This window comes from Myotis myotis, unplaced genomic scaffold (assembly GCF_014108235.1).
Source record: "Myotis myotis isolate mMyoMyo1 unplaced genomic scaffold, mMyoMyo1.p scaffold_m19_p_4, whole genome shotgun sequence".
Lineage (NCBI taxonomy): Eukaryota > Metazoa > Chordata > Mammalia > Chiroptera > Vespertilionidae > Myotis > Myotis myotis.
In genome coordinates, this window is record NW_023416346.1 from 113,964,407 (window position 1) to 113,978,071 (window position 13,665).

Below are 13,665 nucleotides of genomic sequence, written 5' to 3' on the forward strand. Positions count from 1 at the left end.
TCAAATAAATTTCAAGCGTACATTTCTATGATATATGATCTGTATACTGCACTGTGTTCCTACAACCCAAAGTAAAATCTTCTTCTGTCACCATATACTAGGCACCCTTCACCTCCCACTCACTCCACCCCTTCCCCCTGGCAACCACCACACTGTCTGTGTTCACGAGTTTCGGTTTTATATACCACATCTGAGTGAAATCATATGGTTCTTAGCTTTTTCTGACTGGCTTATTTCACTTAGCATAATATTCTCAAGATGCATCCATGTTGCCACAAATGGCAGTATTTCCTCTTTTCTTATGGCTGAGTAGTACCCCACTGTGTATATGTACCACATCTTCTTTATTCAATCCTCTATTGCAGGACACTTTGGTTGTCTCCGTGTCTTGGTCACTGTGATTAATGCTGCAATGGACATAGGAGTGCATATATCTATGAATACATATTTTTGAGTTTGGGGGTACATATCTGCTGGGGTCCAACCCCAGCGGGTCCAGGGGTCCCCAAAGGTGTGGACGGAGTTGGCGAAGAAGGAATGACAGGGAGACAGCGTTCAGTTGATCAGCAGCCTAGCCAGGATCTCCAGTCAGGATCTCCAGCCAAGTTCTGGTCTGGATCTCCAGCGAAGTTCTGGTTAGGATCTCCAGCCAGGTTCTGTAGCCATGTTCCCTGGCTAGGTTCTCCAGCCAGGTTCTGTCAGGTTCTCCAGCCAGGTTCAGTCACCAAGTTCTAGTCAGGTTCTCTTGCCAATTTCTGTAGTCAGGTTCAGTCCAGGATCTTTTGCCATGTTCTCTCGCTAGGTTCTGTCTCTAGGTTCTGATGCCAGTTTCAGTCCAGGATCTTTTGCCATGTTCTCTCCAGCAAAGTTCTTCTGTCTATAGGTTCTGTGTAGGTTCTGTCTTCTTAGTTCTGTGTTCTAAGCTCTGTATTCTAAGTTCTGTGTGTAGGTTCTGTCTTCCTTGGTTCCGTATTCTAAGTTCTGTGTCTTACTGTCTTATTACATCTGTATTTATACCAGTTGATTCAATCCTATCAATCTCTATTACAAAGGTTAGGGCGTTTCTTATCTCCATTCCAGGGAGTAAAGATTATGTAGCTTAAGCATGATTGCTCGTAGTTAAAGTGATTAATTACCCACCTGGCACTAGTTAAGAGGTTTTATTCCCTCCCTAACTTCAGGGGAAAATCCCTACCTGGGGAAACAACCTTTCTCAGAGACCTTGGTTAAAACACATAGTGCCAAGAAGGTGAGCAAACATATTAAGAACAGTATGCCATATATGCCAGGTCCCTTGAAACAGCAAGCATGGACCGGCTCCCAGCACATATCCAGGAGAGGGACTGCTGGGTCATATGGACACTCCATTCTTTTTTTTCCTTTTTTAAATAATTTTTATTGATTTTTTACAGAGAGGAAGGGAGAGGTATAGAGAGTTAGAAACATCAATGAGAGAGAAACATTTATCAGCTGCCTCCTGCACACCCCCTACTGGAGATGTGCCCGCAACCAAGGTACATGCCCTTGACTGGAATCGAACCTGGGACCCTTCAGTCCGCAGGCCGACACTCTACCCACTGAGCCAAACCAGTTAGGGCGGAAACTCCATTCTTAATTTTTGGAGGAATCATCAGACTTTTCCACTGTGGCTGTACCAGTCTACATTTCCACCAGCAGTGAATGAGTGTTCCCTTTTCTCCACAACCTGAGTTTTAGATATTCTTTAAGAATTAAAGGATACTTTTCAAATTATTTTAGCAACTAAATTTAGAAGATAGAGCAATATAATGAAAATGTATTAGATTTAAAATTAAGTGTGGTAGAAAAAAATTAAGTGTGGTGGGGCCATTATCACATAAGGTATTTCAGGAGTCAAAAATTCCCATTAACAATCATGAAGGTGAGTTGTAATTGATCCATTCTAGCAAAGTACTGTGTTTAACAATGATAACAATTCAAAAAGTAGCAGCATGCTAGACAAAGTCAGCTATTCTCATGCAACTTATGAATGGAATGTTGTTATCATAATGTACCCCAACCAATTAAACTTCAACAAGGCTTTATGACTTGGAGCTGCCCCATACATAACTTATACCATGAAGAATTTAATCAATACAATATAAGCACATAGTATATTTGTTCTTATATTATTTCTCAATATTTTTATATATGGCTGTTGTCCTCAACATGTCCCCTTCTTTATATTTCTATGTGATACTGTCTTCCCCATCCCATCCCAATATTCTACACAATACTTAGCAAAATGCTGGACATCTGGTAGACGCTCAAATATATGCATTGGCTTTGGTTAAAATAGTAGAATAATATAAGCAGCAAATAGGTCTTGTAATGCAGCCTGTCTCGCAGCCTAACAACGTTTTATTTACACTAACCCACTGGGGCTTGGCAAACACTCACAGAATGGCAGACATATTCAAGCAACCATGACATGACATGTTAGAGAAGTAATGAGGGTTAAAAAAATGCTTTGAGTATGTCCTGAAATGTCCCTTTGAGCCTTACCATGGAACTTGTTAAGATTAGCTGCAACAAATAGTCAGTGTAGGCCACAGAAAGGATAAATGAGGTGACCCATTTTAAGCATTTAAAGCCCAAAAGTGTAAAAGGGAGAAACACCAAGAAGACAACTGCTCACTGCTGCTATTGTAGGTCAAGAATTATCTTGACCAGATCAAGACTAAGGATAAAATCAATTTATTCATATAACTAGTTACATTGTTTTTGTAAAGAGCTATATTTAATGACATTTTCTTATTAAAAAAATAAAATGAACAAAAACATTGAGCTTTTCTAAAAAATTTTAAAACAAAAATAAAAGCTCAAAAAAGAATTATCTTGACCAAATGATGGCATAGATAATGGTTGGGTGTCTAGTGATTTTAGCCACACCCCATTTATACCCACTACAAAAAAATATGTCCATCTCCCCATCACTTTCAATCAATACTTATGAATTTCCCTATATATACCAACCAGACTATTTTTAAATATATGTTTTGTGCCTTAAAATTAAAATGAGGAAATATTTCTTTCTTACCTATTTTAAACACATGTTGCCAGTATGGGGGAGAAAGAAAATTTTCCACTATCCTTCCAGGTTCTTTCACCTGGTCTAATAATCAAATTGACAGATTAACAAGAGAAAATAACCAAATTTCAGTATATATGTACATATGGGAATCCCACATACATGAGAGGTTCATAGACAGAAAGGTAAAATGAGGTATATATGGCATTCTGAGTTAAAGAACAGGTAAGTCACCTGAGGCTTCAGAAGGGAGGACGATCATTCTGAGAATGATAACAAGATCAGATATTCAGTCATTAGAAGTTTACCCTGTCCTATAGAGAGGTCATAAAAGGTTATCTCTGGTGATAACTTTTATTGTGGGCAAGGTCCCTAATTTAAATTTTTTTAAGGGCAGGTAAAAGTTTATTTTGAGCCTGCAGGATCTTGATTGCCTTTAGCTCAAAATAAGCCACATGCCAAAGTAGCACATCTTGGCGAGGCCTGTTCTGAAATCCATTTACCAGACACAGACCCAAGAATTTAAATGTATAAAATGTGCATACATGATACAAAAAAGCTGGAATTTCTCAAGTTTATTAAGTTAATTTTGGTCTAAAACTCAAAATTTTAATAAATCATGCATACCACATAAACTTATAAGTATTCTCCAACTTTAAAAAGCTAAGTAAGCCAGTCAGAGAAAGATACGTATAACATGATGTCACTCATATGTGGAATCTAATGAACAAAATAAACAGATGAACAAAATAGATACAAAGACATAGAAGCATAGAACAGACTGAAGAATCTCAGTGGGAAGGAGAGGGTAGAGAGTAGGGAGAGATTAACCAGGGAACTTATATATGCACTAGAGGCCCAATGCATGAAATTCATGCAAGGGTCTTGGCCCTCACAGCCCCAGCTGCCACCACCCTCTGTGGGGCAATTGATCACGGAGCCCCCCCCCCTCAGCCCCCATCAATTGCCCTGCTGCAATGGCTGAGGCAGCCCCAGCTGCCTGAAGGCCCTGCGGCCCCACCCCCTGACCCCCACCCACTGGTTGTTCCAGAAGGTCATTCCAGAAGGTCATTCTGGAAGGTTGTTCTGCCATATGGTCTAATTAGCAGATTAGCTCTTTATTATATAGGATAGCCCATGGACACAGACAACAGTGTGGGGGTGGGGGTGGAGTGGAGGGGGTAAATGGAAAAAAGGGGGAACATATGTAATACTTTCAACAATAAAGATCTTTTTTTAAAAAACTTGAGTTTTGAATTTTTTCAAGCTATTAAAAATAAGGTTACTCTGACCCAAGGAAAAAGTGAAATTCTAAAGTGGTTATTTTTTCCAAAATAAATATATCTCCAACAGGATCATATTTTTCCAAGCCAAAATTAGGACACATTGCTTGAAATGTAGGTAGATAATGCAGACTATTTGAAAATCAGGCCAATTAAAACAAATCTAGGCTAACTGGTTATTGCACTTATTTTACCTTAGATTAACAAAAAACCATTGATATATAAAATACTCCTCCCTCAAAATATTTTCTTGGCATAAAGTCAATAATGAAAAAAAAAAACAAAAACAACACACGATGATTGTTGTTTTCATCACTATCACCACAGACTCTATTTCCATACATGACAGAGAACAGACATTTAATTGAGTGAATGTGGAGGGAGGAGAATGTAGGGGAAGGGAGAGGGGAGAGAGAGAGAATATGTGTATGTGAAAGAGAGAGATTTTTCCATGACAAAAAAGAAGTTCCTTGGGCAAAAGAAGACATCTAAATGTGTGTGTGTGTGTGTGTGTGTGTGTGTGTGTGTGTGTGTGTGTTTTTAATCTTAGTGAGCCCACAAATAATGAAGCAAATACAGTCAGTGGGATAGAAAAGAGGGGCAGTAGGAAACAATAGAGGCTGTGGGCACAGCGAGAGCTCACAGCTTCCCAGCCCTTCTCACAATAGTCAACCCTGGGATCCCCCTTGTGTGCCATGGCCCACAAGAAAGCAGCCTTTTATGATGCAGAAGAATGTGTGATCACTGAAGAGTACAAACTATGGGAAAAGAACACCTTTTCTTTATGATTTGGTGATGACCTATGCCAGTGATGGCGAACCTTTTGAGCTCGGCGTGCCAGCATTTTGAAAAACCCTAACTTAACTCTGGTGTCGTGTCACATATAGAAATTGTTTGATATTTGCAACCATAGTAAAACAAAGATTTATATTTTTGATATTTATTTTATATATTGAAATGCCATTTAACAAAGAAAAATCAACCAAAAAAATGAGTTCGCATGTCACCTCTGACACGCGTGTCATAGGTTCGCCATCACTGAGTCCTATGCTCTGGAGTAGACCAGCCTAACTGTACAGTGGCTTCCAGATGTAACCAGACCAGAAGAGAAATATTTCAGCATTCATGGACCTACCTTGGGAACATACACATTGGATGACCAAAACCACAACAGCCAGTGTGCAGTTCCCTAAATATGAGGCTCAGTTTGATGCTTCACACTAGGACAGTGAGAACGGAGAATTTAGAACTTTTGGCTCTGTTAGTTGAAAAACTGAAATAGAAATCGTGATCAACCATGAAGGAGAAGTAAACAGGACATGTTATATACCACAGAATCTTTGCATCAATGCAATGAAGATTCTATCCAGTGATGTTCTTCTTTTTGACTACACAAAACATTCTCCTAAACCAGATCCTTCTGGAGAATGCAGCCCAGACTTGCATCTCAACAGACATCAGAAGGAAGGCTACGGGTTTTCTTGGAACCCAAGTCTCTGTGGGCACTTACTTAATGCTTCAGATGATAATACCATCTGCCTGTAGGATATGAGTGCTGTTCCGAAGTAAGGAAAATTTGTGGGTGCAAAGACCATCTTTACAAGGCATGCAGCAGTGGTAGAAAATGTTTCCTGGTATCTGCTCCATGAGTCTCTCTTTGGGTCAACTGTTGATGATCGGAACCCTTACAATCTCAGTTTGCTGTGTACCACCTCACTTTTTCCCCTTCAGGGGCCCAGTGCTCACATAGTGCTCAGCTATCTCTATCCCCAGAAGACAGTAAACAGGGAAAAACCCTTTACACTCAGATACACCACCTGAATGTGATATCCACACAGAAATCATTGGCCTTTTAAGAGAGGACCTTGGAAATGAAGTAGAAAGCACACAAGTATGAATAATTTTCAAAAGGACTGAAGTGAAGCTGTCCAAGCAAGACACTGGAATTAAGAGATTCCTATCAAGTGGGAAGTTAAGACTGGCAAGTTGCTCTAACTGTTGTACTGCCACTAGAAAGTGGGAGTTGATAAGAGGAGCATAGTCCATAATCAAAAACCTGAAGTTAGATAGGGTACCAGAGCCCTTGTTCCAAGATGAAACTGGACAGAAGGCAGGTGAAACCGGGGGTGAGCATCAGTGGTGGACTCAGCTGTGAAAGGTATAAAAGTATGAGAAAGAGGAATCAGGGTTCCCTATGCATTACTGCTCCTAGTAGGTGGCCATTAAGTCTTTTGCTGGAGCAAAACATTTCACCAACAGGAAAGTATTGGCCCCCTTCAGCATTTATATTTTCACTAGAGTCCAGTGCATGAAATTCGTGCATGGGTAGGTTCCCTAGGCTTGCACAGTGATCAGGGTTGATCTTTGGGGCGGCCGGCAGGGCGATTGGGGGCCCCCGCCAGCACCCACTTTGGCTGGCCTGGCGCCGCGCCTCGCCAGCCCTACCCCCCACTGCAGCCGCCAGTCGCCTCCCTCTGTGGGGCAATCAGTGGGCTATTGGGGGGGGGGGAGCACTGGCACTCGCCTTGGCTGGTGTGGGGCCTGCGGGCAGCTTCCGCATTGAGCGTCTGCCCCTCGGTGGTCAGTGCATGTCATAGCGACCAGTCGTTCCATCAGTCATTCTGTGGTTCAGTTGATTTGCATATTAGGGTTTTATTATATAGGATTCATTCATTTAAGAGCTTGTAATTGAACAATAAAGTTATGTAACAAGATTCCTTTCATTTATCATGTTTAATAGTCATATAAAACCCATCCTTTATTTCTTAACATTCTTTCCTTTCTTCACTAGATAAAACACAGTTTACAAAGTTCTATTATAAGGTCTGAGGGATAAACTTCTGTATCATGAACATCCAAAAGTGTAATTTGTCTTTGGAACTGTTCTTAATACCATCATACCCATAAAACTACAAATGTTCATATTTAAACCTGGAAAGATTATGCTCTGTGCAGGTATAAACACACTACTAAATATAAATTATTCTCAGTAAGAAAAAAAGGACTATAACTTTCTTAGTTATAACAAAACATGTCAGAAGATGAAAAAAGAGAAAATCTCATCAAATTGCTTACAATTCTAATCCTAAGAAAGGTGAATCAATTTAACACTATGCTCTGAATACTGTAAAACTCTTTTAGGAAAGCACTGTAAAATAAGTATCGGTGCAGACCTCGTGTTAAATTGGCTAGACAGAGAAAACAGTTCAGCAGCTCTCATGCTCCTTCTACTGAAAAAAAGCCCTCAAGATCTGTAGGATGGCCTCAGATTCTGGTCTAGTGCCCTGGAAGAATAAGTTTATTGAAAAAAAGAGGTTTTTAATTTCTCTGGCCAAAATAAATTTCTTTCCTGACCAGATGTGTTAAGCTTCTATGGTTTGTTCATGCAGATGCCCCTCTTGCTCAATAAAATTAGCCCAGGCAGTGGTTCTGAGTGATTCTTATTATCCTGCTACCCAGCTGGACAGGAAATCCAGACTTCTTTGTAATCATAGTTTCTTGGTAGAAATCCCAAACATTTAGGGAAACTAATAAATTAAAGAAGCCGTTAAATAACACATGAGCACTGGACTACAAACTCAGTCTATGTTCACAATAAAAAGATTGCAAAGGACAAAATGTATTACTGAATGCAATCAATAATATTTTGTTATTAAATATGCTTATATCCTTTTGGCTAGAAAGTGTGTTGGAATGAAATTTACAATTTTTGTTTGGCTTAGATACAAAAGTATAACTGGGGTAGTCCATTTAGCAGTTAGCAAATATGTGGGGCCCATGAGATTAAATTTGCATTAAAATATCAAGGCATAACTTGGAATGAGCATGCCCCTTTGTCCTTTTGATTTATTTGTTAATGTAGTTTCCAGTTTTTAAAAGAGCCTTTTTGAAGGACTTGAGGAGTAAAACCTAATTGTTAAATAATGAGCAACTGAGCTGGTATGGGCATTTTAGGAGGCTAAAGCCTTAAACTTTAGGAAAATTGAGTTATAATCAATCGGTGCATTCGCTGGGAATTTTGACCACAGAGGTGTGCTGTCTATAATTATAGATATTATCCTTTAAGTGTACACATGACTAATTTTAACTTTTGCAGTTTAGTTCTTCTGTTTCACACCTTGATATAATTATTTGAATCATCTCAATCAGCATATCACTATCATTATTGGATCACTGCTAATTAGATTAGAATTTAAGTACCTTTAATGGTTTTTTTATTTATACCATTATGATAGATATCCCCATTTTCTCCCCATTTGCCCACCTCCACCCAGCCCCCAACCCCATTCACTCTGATCACTACACTTGTCTGTGTCTATGGGTTATGAATAATGTTCTTTGGCTAATCCTGTCACCTTTTCTCATCCTGTCCTCCCTCCTTCCTTCCCTCTGACAACTATCAGTCTCTTCCATGTATCCATGCCTCTCTTTCTATTTTGTTCATCAGTTTATTTTGTTAATTAGATTTCACATATAAGTGAGATCATATGGTAGTACTTGTTTTTCTCTGACTAGCTTATTTCACTTAGCATAATAATCTCTGGGTCCCTTCACGCTATCACAAAGGGTAAGAGTTACTTCTTTTTACAGCCATGTAGAATTTCATTGTGTACATATACCACAGTTGTTTTTTTTTAACCACTCATCTACTGATGGGCATTTAGGTTATTTCCAGATCTTGGCTATTGTAAATCACGTGATGAACACAGGGGTGCATATATTCTTTCAAATTTGTGTTTTGAGATTCTTAGGATATATTCTCAAAAGTGGGATTTATACCATTGAAATTAGCTAGTTTTTAATAATAGAAAAGCAAGGGGGAAGCCAGACACTATAGCCATGTCATTTGGGCAGCTCCACCAGAAAGCTACAAGATTGCACTCCCTAGGCAACCACCAGCCCATTCCCTGCAGATACCTTAGGGAAAGGGCCCAATAGAGGAAAGATACACACATGCCTAGTTAAGTTGGTGTGACATAGGGAAGGTAACTGGCTGTCAATCAAACCTGGGTACAGAGATGGTTGGCCAGAATGGGCGTGGCTTCTGCAAGCCCACAAAAATTTAAGAATACAGAGTACCCTAAACTAAGGAATTCCCCCTTTTGGTTCTTGGTTTTTATTATGCTTGACTCTTGGCTCATGGTGCTCTATTGCCCCTGCTTCCTTGCATTTGCCCACATTTCCTCCATAGCCCTGTGGACTCCATATGCAATGGACTGATGGACTGCAGGAGGGGACACAAACTATACTAGCCTGATGTTAGATTGGACTGTGCTCCAACATGGAAAGGAAACTCTGGACACTTGCTCTCATTTTAGCTCTACTGAAGCCCCAGCTATACTTCTATGACTGAAAAAGGGAAATGGGACTTTGGGAACTAAGGGATTTAATTCCACAGAAATAAAGCTTTCTATAACAACTCATCCTCCTATAGGGGACTTGTGAAATTCTTAATCCAGTGGTACCCCAAGAACCCCAAGTCCACCGGTAAGAGAATGCCTACCTCAGAAGGCAGTTCCATTTTTTATTTTTTGATGAAAGTCCATACTGTTTTCCACAGTGCCTGAACAAGTCTGCATTCCCACCGACAGTACACTAGGGCCGTGGTGGGCAAACTGCGGCTCGCGAGCCATATGCGGCTCTTTGGCCCCTTGAGTGTGGCTCTTCCTAAGCCTTAGGAGTACCCTAATTAAGTTAATAACAATGTACCTACCTATATAATTTAAGTTTAAAAAATCTGGCTCTCAAAAGAAATTTCAATCGTTGTACTGTTGATATTTGGCTCTGTTGACTAATGAATTTGCCGACCACTGCACTAGGGTTCTTTTCTCCACATCCTCGCCAACACTTGATTTATTAATGGTAGCCATTCTGGCAGGTGTGAGGCGATACCTTATTGTAGTTTTAATTTGAATCTCCCTGATGATTAGTGACATTGAGCATTTTTTCATATGTCTGTTGGTTATTTCTATGTCCTCTTTGGAGAAGTCTATTCAGGTCCTTTGACCACTTTTTAATTGAATTGTCTGTCTTTCTGGTGTTGAGTTGTGTAAGTTCTTTATATATGTTAGAAATTAACCCTTTATAACATGTATCATTAGCAAATATGTTCTCCCATAGTGTGGGTTCCCTTTTCATTTTCTTAATGGTTTCTTTGGCTGGGCAGGAGCTTTTTAGTTTGATAAAGTACCATTTGTTCATTTTCCCCCCTTATCCTAGGAGACATTTTGGCAAAAATATTGCCACAAGAAATGACATTTTACTGCTTATGTTTTCTTCTAAGATGTTTATGGTTTCACAACTTACATCTATATCTTTTATCCACTTTGAGTTTATTCTTGTGTATGATATAAATTGGTGGCTTACTGTCATTTTTCTGGCATACTGAGAACCCCTCAGATTTGGGCAAATGGGATGGTTGGGAACCCTACTCTGAAGGAGTTTTTGGTCTAGATTGGAGCCGTCCAAGTAAGTACTCAACTGGATAGCATCAAAGTGTTTAATGGTGACATATTAAAAGTACAGTGGGAACAATGGAGTGATACTCTACATATACCTTGGAAACCTTTTGTATTTACCCATCAGGTCCTTATCAGTACAAGTCTCTTAAAATCATGCCCTCTCTAGCCTCAACAATGTCTCCAAACTCACCTTTTAATTTCCTGCTCTGAAATTAACACATTGCTATTATTTCTCCATTCTCTTTAACTTTCTGGGATACAGTTTTAGTTATGTTGCTCTAACTGCAATCAGCCCCTTTCCTCTTCCAGTCATCCTTAACTCTAACATATAATATTCCCTATTATTGTTTCTAATAAATTTCTGGGCCAGCTCACTTTAGGAGAGACCTAGAATAAAGTAGCACTTAGGAGAGTTTGTTGAATGAATGACTCAGCATTTTGATTATCTATACTTATCTAAAACATAGATAAAGCATACTGGACAAAGTCCATCTTTGTTCAACATAATAGGCGAGGGCACTTTTTATTAGTATTTCCTGACTGCCAAGCACTTAAGTTTCCTCACTTAATCTTCTTAACCACTGTGAGAGTGAATGAATCATATGATTATCCTCATTTTTTTAAAAAAATGCAAAAACAGGCACAGAAGTTATCAATGGTATGACAAAAAAATCCAGTTCCAGGTCTGTTTTATAACAGCTCTCATGACTACACCATGCTGCCCTGGGCCCTCAGTTTACTGAATGCCTTGGTGACTGGAGGATATTATAATAGGCAATAAGTAGTTTGGACAGCAAGCATTTGCCAACAGAGACCTTCAACTAGGAGAATTAGGGTACCCAAAGAGTTGGATAGACATGGCTATTTGGAATATAAGACAGGAATTTCTAACATGAACTCAATCATCCAAGACACACTTATTGGCTACAGCTATTGCAATTCATATGCAAAGCTGGAGACACAAAGCTGAGTAAGAAAACAGTTCCTTTTGATAATCAGCCTGGAATCCAGTAGCACTGCCAAAGAATGGTTAAAAGAACCCTCTTTAAGAATTTCTATAATTACCCTCAAACCATCCAAAATAAACATGCCATTTAAGTAAAAGCAATCTGATTGCAATGCAAACACAGCTTCAAGACAAATTGCTTTTCCCTTCATATCCAAACAGCTCCCAAAGCACCACCTACATACAAAGAAATTGTGAGGCTGCCACTGCTTAAAGTTGAGGTCAGAATATCAATCACCAGGAAAGGAGGGGTCACATATGCAGTCACCAAAAAAGATGTTCAGAACCAAATATAGGGGAGGACCAGAAAGGGATGAAGTTACTAGCATGGGGGAAACAAAGACCTGTTCTCAGTAACAAGAGGTAAGTACAGTTACTAGGATTAGGGCATAAGGTCCAAGTCAAGCTGACAGCTGTGGATAAGCACTTAAGTCAAGACATAAGTGAGGCAATATAATAGCCTTTTAAAGTTGTCTATGCTGTACTATTTGTCTTTGACAAGTTTTTAGTTTAGAGTTTCAGTACAAACCCATGAAACATGAGATTTATATTTAAGATTCAGGCAGACCCAGTTTATGACCTATTTTACAAAGATTATTTTACAGGGCAACAGTATTGTAAATCTAGGTAAGAAGCTAATTAATCACCATAACTATCTTGGGTAGTAGGCACTGTATATTTCCCAAATGCACTTTTTAAAAGGTAATTCAGTAGATGTTGTAGCCCAAGAATTATTCCATTCACTTGCTTAGAATTACAAAAATAAAAAAATGACCATCTTGAAAAAAAGGTACACATTTTCTCAATAGGCTTTTAAGTGAATTTAAAATTGTGCCTAAAACTAAAGTAGAATTGTCATGTCATTAGATGTCATAAATACCTTTATACTACAATGAAACTGTCTAATTCAAGATGCAAATGAATGTACAGCACACTGAGAAAAGCATTGCTAGATAAATAAATACTGGTAAAATGTAGATCCCAATACATGGTAGAGTTAAATATACCTTCTCTTGGTAAGGCACATTGACTGTAGAAAGTCAGGAACATATTTACCAAAATAAATTAGTAATTTGTTATGGTTATATGGCAAATGAAGGCAGGTGACAGCAAAAATAAATCAGTATCATCTGCTTGATAGAAAGTTTTAATCCAGAACAGCTGATTTTTCAACCGGGTACCTTTATAGAGCAAACGAAGCAACGGGATCAAAAGAAAACTTTTCCCCACGCAGCATGGCGAAGCAGCCTGGATCTATGAACCAAGAGGTCACGTTTAAGACTCCCCGTCAGGGCACATGCCTGGGGTTGCAGGCTCAGGTCCCCAGTGGGGGGCATGAGAGGGCAGCTGATCAATGATTCTCATCACTGATCTTTCTCTTTCTCTCTCTCTCTCTCCCTCCCTCCCTCCCTCTCTGAAATTAATAAAAGTATATTGAAAAAGGAATAACTTTTGAAATTCTAATTAAAAAGGACTTACATGTGTATTTGCTCATGCTTTGCTATTCTTTTTCACATTAATATAGTCCTAAGTACAGACCAACAGATTGTAAAACAACAAAACCTATTTTATTAAAGGTCCAAAAAAGCTCTTCACTATCAGCTTCCCCATAACCGTTAGGTATAACAACAGGCTGTTTAAATTATTTCCTTTAGCCCACTTCACAAATAGGTGCGGTCTAATGTTTCTTTTTAGCAAGTTAAAAATCTACATAGGCAAGGATTGGGCTATTTGGAAGTAATTTTTCGGAACTTTTCACTGGGTATTCTGGCACACCATAAAGGAAGCATTTCTTTTTTTGTTGTTGTGAAACCTTCCCTAAGGAAACTTTTCCATGGATTCTTACAGAGAATGGAAGAGAGAAGG

General features: G+C 39.0%; 1 pseudogene; it reads left to right on the forward strand.

Annotated features, from left to right (window-relative positions):
- Positions 1–5,027: 5,027 nt before the first annotated feature.
- LOC118653593 lies at positions 5,028–6,153 on the forward strand (annotated as a pseudogene).
- Positions 6,154–13,665: the final 7,512 nt, after the last annotated feature.